Genomic DNA, 18,222 nt, shown 5'->3' on the forward strand with positions numbered 1-18,222 from the left:
CAAGTGTTCAGATCCTGCGGCGTGATATTGGGATTGGCCTAGTTAACGTACATAATCCTGTGGTTGATTGGGTGAATGGGGCTTTACAGTTTCCTTCCACCTATTGCAATGAACATTGTTTTCAGGAACAAAGGGTTACATGGAAGTCACATTGTCTGGCTTTGTCTAGCCTAACTCCTGAGGTAGGTTCAGTTGCAAGCGAGGAGGTTGTGATACCGCCGGAATATGCTTCATTTTTGGATGTGTTTGATAAAGGCATGGCTGAACAATTACCTCCACACAGACCATATGACTGTCCAATTGAATTGGTACCGGGGGCCAAGTTCCCTGTAGGTTGGGTTTACTCCTGAACTCTGAAGGAAGATCTGGTCTTCAAACAGTATAGCGATAAGGCACTACAATTGGGGTTCATGCATCCCTCTAAGTCACCAGCAGATTCCCCCTTATTCTTCGTTCCCAAGAAGGAAAGGGACCTTCGCCCTTTCATGGACTATCGAGCACTGTCTACCATCACAGTAAAGAATCAATATCCTTTACCATTAATCTCTGTCCATTTGGACCAATTGGGTTAATCTGCGGTGTTTACCAAACTGGACCTCCGTGGAGCCTATAATCTGGTTTGTATTCATCAAAGAGATGAATGGAAGACAGACTTTAAGACACGTTATGGGCTTTTTGAGTATCTAGTGATGTCGTTCAGCCTATGTAACGTTCCTGCTATGTTCCAGTACTTCATGAACAACATTTTCAGTGACATTCTGGACCAATTTGTCATCATTTACTTGGATGATATTCTGATCTATTCTCCTTCATATCAGCGACATGTCATACATGTTTCAACAGTGCTTCAACGCTTACAAGACCATCATTTGTTTGTCAAACCAGAGTAATGTATATTCAGTGCCAATGAGGTGGAGTTTTTGGGCTACGATATCACCAATCAGGGAGTGCAAATGAATGGTGTTTGTAGTACCGGTGTCTTTCAGAGATAAACTTATTGACAAAGCACATGAAGGGCATTCATGAGCAACATGCACCAAAAGGAAGCTCAGGGAGAGTTATTGATGGCCAGCAACAGATGTGATGGTGGAGAGAGTGGTTAGGGAATGTAGTGCATTTCAAAATTGTGCTAAGGCTTTGAAGACTCACAAGCAAGAATTGTTGTCACCGCAGTTGCCTGAAGGGGCATGGTCAAGGGTGGTAATTGATATACTTGGTCCGTATGAAATGTTTGGTAAAAAGCATAAGTATTTGATTGTTCTTGTAGATCATTTTTCAAAGTGACCGGAGGTGAAGTGGGTAAAAACAAATGTCGAGTGGTGAGATAATAAAGTTCCTGGAACAAGTGTTCAGGAGAGAAGATTTTCCAGTAGAAATGTGGAGTGACAATGGCACTCAGTTTAGAAGCACAGAGATGGCAGAATATGTGAGGAAGAGGGATTTCAAATGGAAGTTCACATCTTTGTATAGGCCTCAATCAAAGTGTGCTTGAGCGGTTTAGCAGGGTGTTGGTTGGTTGTGATCGAACAGCCTGGGAGGAATGGTATGGAGGTGTGAGGCTGTTCAGAGAGGCATGTGGAGTGTAAGAGTATCTCCCAACAGGGTCACTCAGGTATTGCCGTTTAGGATCATGAGAGGTAGAGAGGCCAGCACAGGTCTAAATCCGGTGTGGGCGAATAGTATGGTGAAAGGTGGAGATGGGCCAAGGAGTGCCCAGGAAAATGAGCAGTTTGATGCTAAGTTGAAGAAAAAGATGTAGGAGGATATGAGGAGTAGCAAAGAGTACTATGATGCCAAGTTGGAGCGCACAGCTTAGGCAAGAGCTGTGGTGATGGTTGGGTTGTGGGTGCAGGTAAAGATGGGTGTGCACACCGGCCAAAGGGAAGTCTACATTTTTGGAACCCAGGAAAGTTCTAGAGGGTTTAGGGAATGTTGTTAGGGTAGATATGGGTCTATCTGGATAGAGTGGTAGCAGTGGAAGGTGTGGAGGAAGTAGTTGTGTGTAGGGACAGGCATGTGGGGTTGGAGGATGTCTTCGGTGATGATAGTGGTATAGGAGTTGGAGGGATCAGGTGAGGTTAATGACAATGGGAGGGATTTGGTTGTGGCTGGTGGTGACAGGGATGGTGTTGGTGTTAGTGGTTTGAGAAGGAGAAAGGAGCCAGTTAGGTTGAAGGATCACATTAGGGTGTTGGTTTGTTTCAGGAGATTCTTGGCTCTTGTACAGTTCGGTGACCAGTTGCAGCTGTCATAGTTTTCTCTTAATTTGTATTTCTTTGGGTTTGGGAGATGGGGAGGAGGGTGGTGTTATTATTGGGCGGTGGGTGGTGTGTTGTTAATGGTTCTGTTTTCACAGCATGTTTGTTCATGATTTAATATGCATTTTCGCTGTTCACTATTATGCACTATTGTGCAGTTTGTTCCTGCTTCCATATTATGCACTATTGGTCAGTTTGTTGCTGCTTCCCTGGGGTTTACCTTTGTGTTTTGTGTGTTGATTGTTGGTGGGGTGGGGGGAGATGTGTGGTAGCTTAGAGATCAGCTAGTGGAACGTTTGGAGTCTTGGAACGTGGAGGAAGGTGTCCATTGGTGAAGGGGCCGACTATGTCGACATGGAGGCTGTGCTGCGGGGTCTCTCAATAAACGTACCTTTCTTTGAACCAACAACAGTTTGCTGATTTCTACAAGTGGATACGTAGTAACTCGGATTTATTCCTGGATGTTTGTTTGTTTATTTATTTGTTAATGCACACCAAACCCTTAGGTAGATGGGCGCAACGGTACAAGACCTTTCGAGGCTTAGTTACAGGCAGGTACATACATGAGAGTACAATACAATATAGTACAATGCAATATAATACAGTACATAATACAGGGTATAATACAACAAATATAACTGATCAAGGTGCAAATCAGGACCAGGCTAGGCATTACTTATATTATATTTAGGGAGGGTATATACATGTGAGTGTAGCATATAGTACAGTGTCTAATACAGGATCTAGCTGATCAAGCAGTGCAGGTCAAGGACCAGGGCTAAGCATAGTCTAAATAGAAGGGTGAGGGTAGAATGTCAGAAGACGGGGCAAAGAGTTATAGGTCATTGGTGCGGAGCCAGTTGATGGCATTATGTCTAAATCTGGCATAGGGTAGTGGGCGTCTAAGGTCAATTGGGAGTGAGTTCCAGGATTGCGCAGCTTTGACTGGGAAGCTGGTTCCAACAGCTCTAGTCAGCTTAAATCGAGGGGTTTCGAGCATGAATGAATTGGTAGATCTGGTGGGTCGGGTTATGGTTCTCCTAGAAATGTTATCCGCTAGGTACAAGGGAGCTAGTTTGTTTAAGCATTTGGATGTGATGGAGATGGTTTTTAGGAGGATTCTGTCTTTTATTTTTAGCCAATGGGTCTCTTTCCTGAATTTGGTGATGTGGTCCCTGGTTGGGACATTCAGCGCTGCTCTTAAGGCATTATTTTGCAGTCGTTGAAGTTTGTCCGTGACATATTTGTTGGCTCCAGAGTACAGGGCGTTGCAATAATCTAGTCTGGACATGATTAGTGCATTCGCCAGGGTGATACAACTGACCCTGGAGAGGAATGGTATGGCAGCGCGGATTTGCTTGCAATTGTAAGCTGATGTTGTACAGAAAAACAATGGCCAATTTGACGCCTCCTCAATTCGAAGTACTCTGGGAAAATGACAATTTCAAAGAAAAAGTATGGAAAAGAGACAATGAAAGAATTCTAAAAAAGGCAACTTTGAAAATCCAAACATTGGCAGAAAATCCAATAGCCGTCAAAAGAATGCTATGGGCCAAAGACTGGTCAAATGCTGAAACAAAAAGAGCATTGTCAAAAACTCATACACTCTCGGAATCCAATTGGGGTGTAATGTTTATTGTACCGAACTATTTGAGAAAATTCCCGAACTGCAAACAAAGAGATCTATTGTTGCGCTTTAGATTGAATGTTCTTCGAAACAAAACAACAAAGGCAAAATACACCAAAGAAAAGATATGCACAATGTGTAGACTGTGCAAAAGAAGCGAATAATCCCTCAGACATTTGGTATTATTTTGCCCTAAGTTAAGAGATCTTAGAAATTTGTATCTAAATAGCAACATCGTTGATTTATGCGGTTTAGACTCGGAGAAGTGGTGGAGTCTAATATATGACTGTCGAACTCCAAAAATAAACTTTGCAACGGTCAAATTTTTGGAAAAAACCCTTAAAAAGTTAGACCTATGCGACGAAGAAGATGCAATGCGAAAAAGTTAATTGGTGTAACTAGGAAGATTTATTGTTTTATCGTAAAACCTGCAAAAATGTGTTTTAAAATATTATCAAAAGTACCTGTTGTGTAATTTAAAAAGTTATATTAAGTTAGATTTTATTTATCTGTTTAAGGGTTTGTTGTTTTTTTTATCTCTTTTTTGTATTTCTGTGTTGTCCTCTTAAGTTAGATCTCTTTGTTAGAAATGAAATTTTCTTTTTCTGATTGTGAAAGGTTTGTAATAAACCAAATACACTTAATAAAAAAAAATGTTTTTAAAAAAAGTAAGCTGTTGTGGAAGCGAGGGAGCTAACTTGCCTTTTATGGGTAAGGGAGGAGTCTAGATAGAAACCTAATGTTTTTACTACAGGCATAACTGTGATGATATTGTTATCAATATTGAAGGATGAGTAATTTGGGGATAGTTTATTTAGGTTGGTGTCAGATCTGAGGAGCAGTATCTCAGTTTTATCGTCATTCAGGGAGAGGCCGTGGGTTGCCATCCAGGCCAGAATGAGGATGTATATCTTTTTCACCAAAGCCCAGTCCGTTTCATAGTTGCCCGAAAGGGGTATGAGGATTTGGGTGTCATCTGCATAATTTGTGTAGGTGTGTCATGCCTGCTGGACATATCTCTGGATGGGGAACAACCTCTCCATACAGAATGAGTTACGCCCATAGAACCGCTAGACCGTTCTATTCGAAATGGAGGTTGTTCGATGCGTTGCCAGGAAAACGACGTCTGCATTTTTCACGTTGTTAAATTTACGTGACTTAGTTCCGTCACGTGGGTCACGGCTGTACGTACATAAGCAGCGTGGAAACGTTGATCGCTGCTTCTGATTAATTCATTTTTGGCGTTTTGTAGCTGAACTCTGGACCTGCGTCCTCGCATTCCCTTCAGCAACTTCTGTGGCCTTTTGTAGCGTGTTTTCCTCCACACGCTAATTCCTGGGCTGCTTGTATCCTGTTTGTGTGCCAAATCTCCACGCGGACGCTGTCTCCAAGAGCAGCTGTCCTGGGCTGCGTGTATCCTGTTTGCATGCCAAATCTCCACGCGGACGCTGTCTCCAAGCGCGGCTGTCCTGGGCTGCGTGTATCTTGTTCGCATGCCAAATCTCCACGCGGATGCTGTCTCCAAGCGCGGCTGTCCTGGGCTGAGTGTATCCTGTTCGCCTGCCAAACCTCCACGCAGACGCTGTCTCCAAGCGCGGCTGTCCTGGGCTGCGTGTATCCTGTTTGCGTGCCAAATCTCCATGCGGACGCTGTCTCCAAGCGCGGCTGTCCTGGGCTGCGTATATCCTGTTCGCGTGCCAAATCTCCAGGTGGACGCTGTCTCCAAGCGCAGCTGTCCTGGGCTGCGTGTATCCTGTTTGCGTGCCAAATCTCCATGCGGACGCTGTCTGCAAGCGCGGCTGTCCTGGGCTGCGTGTAACCTGTTCACGTGCCAAATCTCCACGCAGACACTGTCTGCAAGCGCGGCTGTCCTGGGCTGCGAGTAACCTGTTCGCGTGCCAAATCTCCACACGCGGATGCTGTCTCCAAGCGCAGCTGTCCTGGCTGCGTGTACGCTGTCACGTACAATCTTGCACGTGGTTTTCTGAACTACTTGGAACTTTTGGTACCTGTGATAGTTAACAGGTGAACTTCTATTTTTTGTTCTTCGTGGGAAAGGAAGTATTTCATGAACTATTGGAAGGTGATTTGTGCACAGTACTTTGGACGCTATCCTGTGGTGCACCAACCCGGTATCTAGCATGAGCCTCGTGCCGTTCGGGATAAGTCTCCCTTACTAATCTTCCCCTCCTTTGTCATTGGTTCAACTCCTGGTTTTCTTCAAGAGACTTTCGTTGATTACTTCAGTTTTTGCCATAAGGTCAGTGTTTTGAATTAATGCTAATACTCTGCTATCATAGTGAGTTGAGTTTGGGACAGTTTCTTATGATACTTTATCTATCCTAGGCTGACTTCCGATACAATACCCATGCCCTTTCCAGTGATCCATCTCTCTGCCTGTTTCATCAGTCAGAGAGTTATATCATTTGGAAGGTCTAATTTGACTTAACTACAATCAAGTCGAGTGAAAAAGGATCCGGAAGAGCCCTACCAATTGTATCCTTTTTTGGTTACCGTATCCTTTTCAATTGATACATTGGTGATTTATGACAAGGTGACACTCAGTCTGTGCAATTTATCAAACAGTGGTTTGGTGAAGATGTTATACATGGTGGGTGAGACACAGGATCCCTGTGGGACTCCACATGTTATTTGGATCGGATCAGTGCAGGCTGAAGTTGAGAAGACTCTCATAGTCCGGTTTGCTAGAAAGGATTGGACCCATGCTATGGCTTCCCCAGTGAAATTGGCAGCGAGCCTGAGGTGGTTGCATAGAACTGCATGATCCACCAGGTCGAAGGCTGCAGACAAGTCCAGTAGAAGTAGCAATGCCATTTTTCCGCTATCCTTCAACTCCTCAATTTTAGTCTTGAGGTCTAGCAGGGCTGTTTCGGTGCCATGGGGGGGGGGCGGAAACCTAATTGACGAGAACCTAACAGGTGGTTGGCTTCCAGGTAGTCCTGGATTTGTAAGTAGGCCACCCTGTCGATGATTTTGAGAAGGAATGGCACGGTAGTGATGGGTCTGTAGTTAGTTGGGATGGATGGATCAAGGGTTTGTTTCTTTCAAGTTGGTAGGTACTGTGTTAGATTTAAAAGAGGAATTTATAAGCTTCGATATAAAAGGGGCTAGGTCCCTGGCTGCATCCTTTATTATTTGCGCTGGGCAGCTGTCGCCCTTGAAGTTGGACGGTTTCAGGGAAAGAATGAGTTTTTCAGTGTCAATAATGGAGATAGATTTGAAACTGAAGGGAGGGATAGTATTGGGCTCGATAGGCGGTGGTGATTTTTGATCAGAGATGGGCAGAGAGTCCTTTTTTGTTGTTATTTTGTGTTGAAGGGTGGTGATTTTCTTAGATAGGGCGTTTTGTATGTTGGTACACCATATCTTGTTCTTGGGAGTAGTGTCTACTGGTTGTAGTGGAGATTCCATTTCCCGGAGGATGGAAAAAGAGTTCCTTGGTATTTGATTTAGCTTTTGTGATTCTATCGTTGAATAGATTTCTTTTGTATTAATGATTTCTTTCTTATAGAGCTTGGAAAGTTGGGCTAGTTTGACTTTGTTGTTTTCAGTGGGTGAGTTGCGCCAGATGGCTTGAAGCTTTCTTTTTTGTTTTCTTAAGTCTTTAAGTTGGGGTGTGAACCAGGCATTCAGGTGTGCTTCTTGCTTGCCTTTACGCAGTTTGGTAGGTGCGATGGTGTCTAGTGCAGTGGTCATGGCTTTGTTAAAGGTATCCACTATGGTGTCTGGGTCGGTGTTATTGTCCAGGCTATTAATAGCCGGGAGGAGGAGGGGGATGAGTTTTTCGGCAGGAATATCTTTCTTACTTCTGGTGGGGAGGGCGGGTACCATGTTGATAGTTTTAAGGCTAAGGAGATCAAGTGTGGCGGTAAAGTTTATTAGATAATGGTCTGTCCAGAGTTGTGGGACAATGTCAGTGATGGCAATGTTGCAGTGGAGGTCTGCTACCCAGTCAAGGGTTCTGCCTTTGATGTGGGTAGAGGCTAGGACTTTTTGGGTAAGCCTGTTATCATTGAGTAGAGCTGCCATAGAGAGGGCATGTTTGTTATCTGGGTCATTGAGTCCAATGTTGAAATCGCCCATTAGCAAAGTTTGGGAGTGGTTTTGAGAGTTGTTCGCTATAAGGTTAGTAAGGTCGTCTTCAAAGGTCCCTAGTGGTCCTGGGGGCCTGTAGATCAAATGGATGGTCAGTGTGCGGTTATTAGATAACAGCAGTTTGGCTGTGAGTATTTCACAGGAAGAGCACTGGGGAGAGGTGGCAAGCCTAATGGGCAAGGTTGTTTTGGAGATAATGGCTAAGCCACCGCCTTTGGTGTTAGGTCTATCTACCCTTAGGATCTGGTAGCTGTCGGGTATGGCTATCATCATGGTAGGTCTTGCAGCCTCGTGGAGCAAGGTCTCTGTTATGGCGAGTAGGCCTAAACTATCACTATTTAGGATGTCTGCAATTTCGGTGGCGTGGGGAACTATGGATCTAGCGTTTATGAGTGACCCCATTAGCGTTAAAGAGCTCATAGGGTTAGGTTTGTGAGAGGGTTTAGTTATGTGTCTATTTTGGTTTGAGTGCTTCTCTATGTAATCGTGGTCCGGCATTAAGATAGGAGTGACTGTTTTAGCTACCTGTGCTCGCTTGGTCAGGTGGTGGTGGTTAGAGAGGAGTCCAGTGGTGTTGCTCGTTTTGTTTCTTTTAGGTTCATAGATGCAGGGTAGTCTTGACCTGAGTCTCATGTTTCTGTCTGTGGGCGCACTTGTGCTGTAGGTATCAGAGGCCATGATTGAGATAAGACCAATCATGAGCATGAGAATTAGGATATTTATTATTTTACTCATGTTAGGCAAGGTGGCAGTGGGCACTTAGCTGGCGTTATTATTTGTAGCAATTAGTGATAGGTGTCACTAAAGGGCTACTGTATAATGATGGTTAGTAGTCAGTTTCAGCAGAAGGGGATAACCTAGTTGAACTCTCTCAGTTGAAGCTAAAGAGAGCAGTGTGCAGGTAAAGGGTGCGATTTCAGCAGGGGCTGAATTGTGATGCACCTATATTAGATAATCATAGAGTAGGATAGCAGTGCAATGCAGATGGGTGGGTTCAGTAGTGTTATCGTGACAATAAGGCTAAGGATGCGGACAGCTAGTTCAAGCGATGAGAGTTCACCTGGTTTTAACAATCACAGTACAGGCTGAAAAAGCATCAGTTTAACAATGAAGGTCCGCCCGATTTTGATAGTCACACATGTGCACATGTAATTAGAACACATGTAATTAGTTAAAGCACTGAGGGTTCACCTACATTCGAAAGTCACAGTATGGGCTGAATGCATTAGTTTAGCAATGAGGGTTCACCTAGATTTGACAGTCACAGTGAAGGCTAGGAATACATGTAATTAATTAAGGCACTGAGGGTTCACCTAGATTCGAAAGTCACAATATGGGCTGATAATGCATTAGTGCAACACTATGCAGTCGTACGCTATGTCAAATGTGCAACACTATGCAGTGGTAGGCTATTTCAAATGTACAATACTCTGCAATAATGAGCAGTTTCAAGTTGGTTACACAGACAAAGAAGTTACCATGAATGGTGGTTGAGTCAAATGGCCTGCAAGGTAGCCACTGGGACCCGAAGCTCTGTATGCAATTACCATGTGATGTAGGGAGGCAGCTGAGTACTGTCACACACTCCCACATCTCCATTCAGATCTACACGTACCCGCAGTCATAATAGCACGCACGCATCCACTTTCAGTCCAGCTCTCACAGTCATGCACGTACACATACCTTCAATAGACCTTACCTTTGGCGCCCGCCCTAATGTCTTTATCCTTGCTGGCGTCTGGTCTCAGCAGGTTGGCTGTCCACGGACGCAGATCTCTCCTGGGCGGCGCCATGATCATTTCATTGCGCATGTGCAGTAGTCGGGTTCCCTGTATGCATTGTGTATGTCAACCTCAGGGGTCTCCACAGCAATGTTGCGCTGTTGGCCTCGTTTTCAAAGAGGAAGGGGTATTTAACACCCTCTCTTCCTCGGCTGAGCGTGTCTTAATGCATTCAGCCAGTTCCCTGCCTGCAGTGTCCTGACTTCTCCTTTGTGAATTCCAGCCTTACATTTTGTCCTTTCCTGTTGGCCTTGATTAGTCCCCCTATTTCATCTATTCCTGCATGGTCTCCTCCTATTCCTTCCTCTCCTGCCACCCTGCCACTGCCTGTTGGTACTAGCTCCTTTCCACATTGTTGCAGGTCTGCTAACATTTCAGTTGGATTTCTGCTACCATCCATCAGAGGCTCCACCATCATCTGGCAAGAACAGTCTGCTTTCCCGGTCAGTGTTTGCACTGTCCTTGCATCACAGTAAACAGGGGAAGCAACCACGAGTTGGTCCGGTATCACCAGGTACCCATGTTCATGGGGCTGCCGCCCAGGGCTCCTGTGTCACCCGTTCACTTTTGAACAGCCCCTATTAAAAAAACAATGAACTGAAGACGTGAAACAAGTATGCATTCAAAGTGAGACATGGTTATTGACAAGTACTACTGTTGGATAGGAGGTGTTGGAGGATGCCAGGTGTAAGAGTGCAGAAGAAGACTGAAGCAACGGTGACATGATTGGGGTTAAAGACTTTTATTCAAGTAAAAGGAAAGAGAAATCCGGACCATCACTAGATGGGAGGGTAGGGATGGGGGGAATTTCCCTACCTCAAATAAAGAGATATGTTAACTGTCAGAGTGTCTGTCAAGTCAAACTTGTCCACCATCCTGTGCCAAGAAAACCTTATTCCGACCTCTTACACTACAAACTGTAAAATAAAGCATCTGTGTTCTTGTCCCAAGAGAATGACGCCCTTCTCCTGGGTTTAGGGTCCTTGGCTTGTCAAAACCCATTTTCACAGTCTTGCGTCTCAGACGTTATCAGGGGGAATGACTCCCTTCCCCTGGTGGTAACGTTCTCAATACAACTTGTATACTCCTGCTGGATGATCCAGGAGAATGCCTGCCATATTGTGAGGGATCTTCCCTCAGATTCTCTCTCTTGGTTAGGGGATCTAGCCCTCCTTTAGTTATTATCAGTTGACTCCTCTCCACCACTGTTCTAAGGGAGTCTCCCTCACTGGGTCTCAGATCAGTAACGCGGATTTGAAACTCCCGTGTTCGCTGCTCAGGACACCTGCAACCTTGTGCAGCTCCCCATGGCAATCTTCCTGCATTTAGTTTAGTTCATCCTCGATCTTTATACGATGTTGCCAGCTGTCCCTAGATCATTAGCCCTTTGTTTCTTTCATGGGTCCTAATTTCATTACACTGCGGGGCCCACTCGTTCCAGCATTTAGGTTACATAGGCTCCTGTGGTTCTTCATCCCAGTACTTTCAAGGATCTGAAGACATTCAGCCTTACCACAGTACATAGATCTACTGTCTATAAAGAAGGTAGAAGAGGAAAGAGGAGCGAAAGAGGAGCAAGAGTTTCAGATGTGCTCATAAGGGCTGTACTGTATCATGTGATCCTCCTGTATTATACCACCCTCAAGGGGGTCTATCGGGCAGCGGCCTCGCCTCATGGGAAGGGGCTCCCCCTCGGGAAGAAGTGACGACACCTAGTGCTTCGTCACATAGAGCTTTCATATGCCTGCAATGAGAAAGTGCAAAATTAAGTGCACTTTGTTCCTAAATATCGGGAGCCTGAGCCTTACACATCATTGTGCCAGCAGGCACGCACTCCGAGTGATGGCATGCCACCATACGGGGTTTAGACCTCATTAAAAGTGCATAGAGAATAGTTTTTTTTTAGGGCCCTCCGTGAGTGTAGTAGAGGGGGAGAACTTAGTTGATTACCAACTATTTTTGATTCCCCACAACCAGAAGCCATGATCCGTCCCTCTAGAACCACAGCCCCATCCATCCAAATGAACTCGCCCTCTGCCCTCCATTCACACGCATGCCCCATCCTTCCCTTCAGACCCACATGCAACCAGCCTTCCCTCTAGGCTCACATGTCCCACCCTTCCAATCACACCTAGATGCACCTATTCGTCCCTCCAGACCTACATGCCCCATTCCTTCATTCGCACCCAGATGCCTCACCCTTTGCTCCAAAGCAATGCACAGGTGCTTCAGCCCTCCCTCCAGAACCCAAACGCCCCTGCCCGCCCCCCACACGCAGATGACCCCAGCCCTACATGCCCAATCCCTCCATTCACACCTAGATGCTGCCTCCTTTGCTCCAGACCCACATGCCACCATACTTTCATTAAACACAGATATCCTCCGCCCTCGATTCACATGCAAATAACCCCATCCATCGCTCCAGAGAGGTGCTCCAGATTTAAGTGCCTTATCCCTCCAGATATTCATGTCCCCATCACCCATCCCTCGATTCACATGCAGATGTCCCAATCTCTCTCTCCAGACGTAGATGCCCCATCTCTCCATTCACACACTACCCCGAGATGCCCAATCCCACAGTCACATCCAGATGCCCCAATCCAACATTCAGACTAACATGAAGTATTCTTCCCCACGTTGTCCATTCAAACCCAGATGCGCAACTCTCTTTTCCCTTTAAACACATACTGTACATTCACAAGCCACCAATCTCATCCCACCAGGCCCAAGTGCAAAATATGTACCTCCAGGCCCATGCACCACCATCCCTCCCTCTGGACTTGCATGCCCCAGCCCTCCATGCCCCCATTCACACTCAGATGCCCCATCTCTCCTTCCAAATACATGTTTCAGATTCAAATGCCACCATCCCCCCTCAAGACCCACATGCCACCATCCCTCCCTCTGATTTCACCATCCATCCCTCCAAACCCACACAAAGACGCCAACATCTATCCCTCCATAACTACACCAAGATATTTCATCCCTCTCTTCTGAGCCACACCCAGATCCTTCACCTCTACCTCCAGACGCACACACGGGTGGCACAAACCAACCTTTTTTCTAGAATGACAGATAGCCCAGTCTGTAGTGCCTCCAGACCCAACCCAGATTACCCCATCCCTTCCTCGACACCCACATGTTCCCACCCCTCCCGTAGAGACACACTCTTCTCTCTAGACCTACATACCCCATCCCTCCAGATGCCCCATCATTCACACCAGAGTGCTCCAGCACTCACTCCAGATCCACATACCCCATCACTCCCTGACATATCCCCATTATATGCCTCATCCCTCCATTCCAGATCCAAGATGCCGCTCTCCAATCCAGACCCCACCAAGATGCCCCATCCCTCCCTCCAGACTCATACCATAATGCCTCATACTCCTTCCACAAAGCAAGATGCCACCATTCTGCACTTCAGACCCACACCAACATGCCCCATCCACATTCACACATCAAGAGGCCCCATGCCACCCTTCAGATCCACACCAAGAGGTCCCCATCCCTCCCCCAGAGTCATACCATGATGCCCCATTCCTCCATTCAAGACCCCACCAAGACGCTCCCCTCCCTCCAATCCAGACCCCAACCAAAATGCGCCATACCCCCAGACCCATACTATGATGCCCCCCTCCCTCCAAACACCCAAGATGCCCCATGCCACTCTCCAAAAGCCACCAAGATGCCACCATCTCTCCAATCCAGGCTCCACCAAGATGCCCACATCCTTCCTCTAGACCCATAACATTTTCCCATCCTTCCTTCCAGACCCACACCAAGATACCACACTATCCCTTCATTCCAGATCCCACCAAGATGCCAACATCCTTCCGATCCAGACCCCAACCTATTTCCCCCGTCCCTCCGATCTAGAACCCACCTATACTGTTCTATTACATATATTACATTCTATTATATTTGTATCTATACTATTTGATAATGTTGATCACCCTTTACTTCTCAATACTCTTTCCTCCTTCGGCTTCAAAGGTTCTGTCATTAACTGGCTCTCCTCTTACCTCTCCCAACGTTCCTTTGTTGTCTCTTGGGGTGGTCGATCCTCCCCTACCTTCCCTTTGGACCATGGTGTTCCCCAAGGCTCTGCCCTGGGTCGCTTCCTATTCTCTATTTACACTTCACTCCTTGCCCCCATCATCTCTTCCTTCGGGATCTCTCACCATTTCTACGCTGATGACACCCAGCTATATCTCTCCTTCTCTTCCTTTACCCCTGATCTACATCTAAAGCTCTCTTCCTGTCTTACCACCATTAAACAACTGGATGTCATCTCACTATCCTTCTCTTAACACTGATAAAACGGAAGAACTATTATTTCCCTCTAAAACACGTCCTCCCCCCACACTCCCTCCTTCCATTCATTTGCCCCCTTCTAACCTTCCCATTTCCACCCATGCTCGCAACCTAGGCATTTACCTCGTTCCTTCCCTCTCTTTTTCCCCCATCACATATCCCTTACTTCTCGTGCATGTCCTTACCACCTCTTTAACATCCGTAAAGTCTGTTCCCCTCTCTCCTTTCATGCTACCAAACTTTTAATCTCTGCCCTCATCTTCTCTCGCCTCTTCTATTGTTCTTCCCTCTTCCTTGGTCTCCCTGCCTCCTACCTTGCCCCCCTCAAATCCATCTACCATTCTGCTATCCGCACCCTTTGCCTTCTCTCTCCCCTTGACTCCATCTCTTATTCACTTTCCAACCTAGGCTGGCTTCCTTTCCACTCCCAACTTAAATTGCACTTGCACTTCCTTTATCTTGTCTTTAAATCTCTCCATGACCTTGCCCCTCCATACCTCTCCTCTCGCCTCTCATTCCACACTCCTTCTTGCTCCCTTCGCTCCGCTGATCTCTTCTTACTTTCTGTTCCCCCTCCCTCTTGTGCCTCTTCTTGTTACTGCTCCTTTCAGCTCCTTGCCCCTTTACACTGGAACTCCCTGCCTCTTTCCATCTGCTCCATCCCCACCTATTCTTCATTCTGTTCCTCCTTGAAATCACTCTTCCTTCATCCCCCCGACACCCTATTCTCTCTCTCCCTCCCTCTATTACCCCAATCTCAGCTCTATCCACTCTCCCCCTTCCTCCCTATGATCACTCTTCCTACTATGTAATTTACTCCCTAATCTCTCTCATTCACCCTTCCTTCCCCAACCCCCTCCCCTACTCCTCCTTCTCACATGCAAATTGTTCTACATACTGTTTTTTGGTCTAATTCATGTATATTGTTTGCTTCTACTGTTCTATGTTTTGTGTATCCTTGTTAAACTGTAAAGCGCCTTGGAGTAAGGTGCTATATAAATAAAAATAAATACAAATACCTAGATGCCCCCATGCCATCCTTCATACCTACTTGAAGATGCCCTATTCCAGATCCCATCCTCCAGATCCATACCATGATTCCCCAGCTTTCCCTCAGGCACAATTCTGCCCTCGGCTCACACCGAGATGACCCACGCCTCCATTCTGGACCCAAACCAATGGGCCCCTATCCCTCCCTCGAGACTCACACCAAGATGCCCTGATGCCTCACTCCAGATCCGCCAAGATGCCACCAACATGCCCCCATGCCTCGCTCTAGATCCATACCATGAAGCCCCATCTTCCCTCTGGCACACCAGGATGCCCCCATCCCACCCACCAGACCTGCACACAGATGCCCTGTGCGGCCCTCCAAACCAACACACATATGGCCCCATCACTCCATTCCTGACCCTACCAAGATGCCCCCATCCCACCCTCCAGACCCAGACCAATGTGCCCATCCCTCCCTCCAGACCCACACCAATGTGCGCCTATCCCTCCCTCCAGACCCACACCAAGATGCCCCCATACCTACATTCCAGACCCGACTAAGATGCCCCATCCCTCCATTCCAGTTGGTGGGATCTGGATGCCCTATTCCAGATCCCACAAACCCTGCAGGCCAGAACCCAAGATACCCCATCTCTCCCTCTAGATTCAAGCCATGATGCCCCATCCTCTCTACACACAGCAAGATGGAGCTATCCTGCCCTCCAGACCCACACCAATGTGCCCCATCCGTCCCTCCCAAACCCACACCAAGATGCCCCATACCTCCCGCCACACCCCACCAAGATTACACCAACCCTCCCTATAGACCCACACCAAGATGCCCCATCACTCCATTTCAGAGACCACCAACCCTCCAAGCCTGACCTCACCAAGATACTGCATTCCTCCCTCTAGACCCATACCAAAATGCCCCCATCCCTCGATTCCATAGCCCACCAGGATGCCACCACCCCTCCAAAGAGGACCCCACCAAGATGCCACCAACCCCCTCTAAACCCATACCATGTTGCCCCATCCTCGCTCCACAAAGCAAGATGCCCCCATCCTGCCCTCCAGACTCAAACCAAGATATACCTCTCCACACACCAAGATGCCCTATCCCACCCTTCAGACCCAGACAGGTGTGCTCCCATCCCTCCCTCCCAGACCAAGATGCCCCAATCCCACCCTCCAAACCCACACCAATGTGTCCCTATCCCTCCCGACCCATACCATGATGCCCCATCCTCTACACACCAAGATGCCTCCAGCCTGCCCCCCAGATCCATACCTAGCTGCCCCATCCCTGCATTCCAGATTCAAGATGCCCCCCTTCGGTCCAGACCCCACAAAGATGTCCCATCCCTCCCTCTACACCAGAGTTATTAAAACGGTGGGGCGGCCGCATTCCTGGGGGGCAAGACCACAGCCTGAAAAGTAAAAAGACAACACAGGAAAGAAAAAGCATGGATGGGGGAGCCCTGGGTAGGTGTGGCTAGTCTATAATGGGTGAGGGGCGTGTCTGACAGTTCAGTTCCCCAGCCGCACGTGCTCAATGAGCCATGCAAGGCTCGGGCGCTTTGCTTCGCCAGCCTTGCATAGCTAATTGGAAATGCTACCTGGGGGAACTGCATGTCAGTATGTGCCAGATGCAGCTCCTGCACCTCCTTGCACAGACAAGGCAGGTTGGAGCAGGGCGTTTCAGCACCCACACTCAGGCCCCTGCATGCATGTGCTTCCAGATTCCTGTTCATGATGCAGGAGCTGGAGTGCTGGGGAGGAAACTTCAGAACCGGAGCAGAACGCAAGTTATGTTAATTTATTTATATGTATGGATGCGTGTATGCTTGTATTATGAGGGAGTGTACGGTGACGGGTGCTCATGTATTGAATGATAGAGTGCTTGCAGTGTGAATGCTGTGAGAGTGTGTGTGTGTTTGTGCTGGTCCGTGGAACTGATTTTGGTGAGTGGGGTGCAAGGGTTGTACAACGAAAGCATTTAAAAAATAATTTTGTTGCACAATTCCCCCTACCCACCTGCCAAAATAAGCCCCTCTTCTGAGATGCTGTGGAGCCCAGGGGACAGGGATGGAATTTGTTTTACTGCCCATTTATCATAGTTGTCCAGTAATAAATATCATGCTTTCTCCCTGGGCCCACCAGCACCTTGCATACACACATAATCACTTTGATTGTGTGCGTGATTTAGGCAACTGTGAGGCCCAGGGGACAGGGACAATATATATTTTTACTGGACATCTACAATAGATGTCCAGTAAAAAATGTGATGCCTGCCCCTAGTGCCAATTGCAGACTGTTTGGCTTTTTACCCAGCGTTTTTTTAAATGTATGCGCTAAAATGCGACATTTTAACTCATTATTTAAGAAAAGAAATCCCTGGGGGAGAACCGCCCTTGATTGACTTGGGCTCCTCTGCTACACACGGTTGCTGTGGCATATCTAGGAGAAATCATGATGCCCCTCTGCTGAAAGAATTGACTGGAGCTGGGTGGGGCAAGCCCAGGGACTGTGGTTAGAGCAAGATGAAGGGAGCCATGGCAGAGGCTGGGAGCAGGATGGAGGGAGCCCAGAGTCTGTGGTGGGATGGGTAGATCCCAAGGAGTGGGATAAGAGAGCCCAGAGACTGAGATAGGAGCAGGTGGGGGAACCCAGGCACTATACTGGGAGTAAGGTGCAGTGACGGCACGCAATAGTTCATACCCTTTTGGACTTACTGTTCATTTGGGCAGCCTGCCCACATTTTGCTCAGAGGCGGCCCAGTTTCTTTTTCTTTTTAAACTCTGTTTATTAGGCACTTGGTTCAGAGGTTACAATAACACATTGCAATAGAATCACAGTATATCCACATTTAACAAAGCATGGTTCCACAGACTGTAGTCAGGACAACAAAGAAAACCAATAAATACATTCTTATTCTGATGCATTTGCCAAATGTCCTTGGGTCGGCACATGATAGACACCGCTTGTACATTCAGTTCTTCATTAGTATTGGCCCAAGTAACACCATGTTACCAATCCAACACTGTAGAGGGATTTGCCAGCTAATCAATATAGCCGTCTTGGCTAACAAACTTAGATTTAAGAACCTACGTTGAGCAACTGATATCCT

This window comes from Ambystoma mexicanum, chromosome 1q (genome assembly GCF_040938575.1).
Source record: "Ambystoma mexicanum isolate Mex_15411 chromosome 1q, UKY_AmexF1_1, whole genome shotgun sequence".
NCBI classification, from domain to species: Eukaryota; Metazoa; Chordata; class Amphibia; order Caudata; family Ambystomatidae; genus Ambystoma; species Ambystoma mexicanum.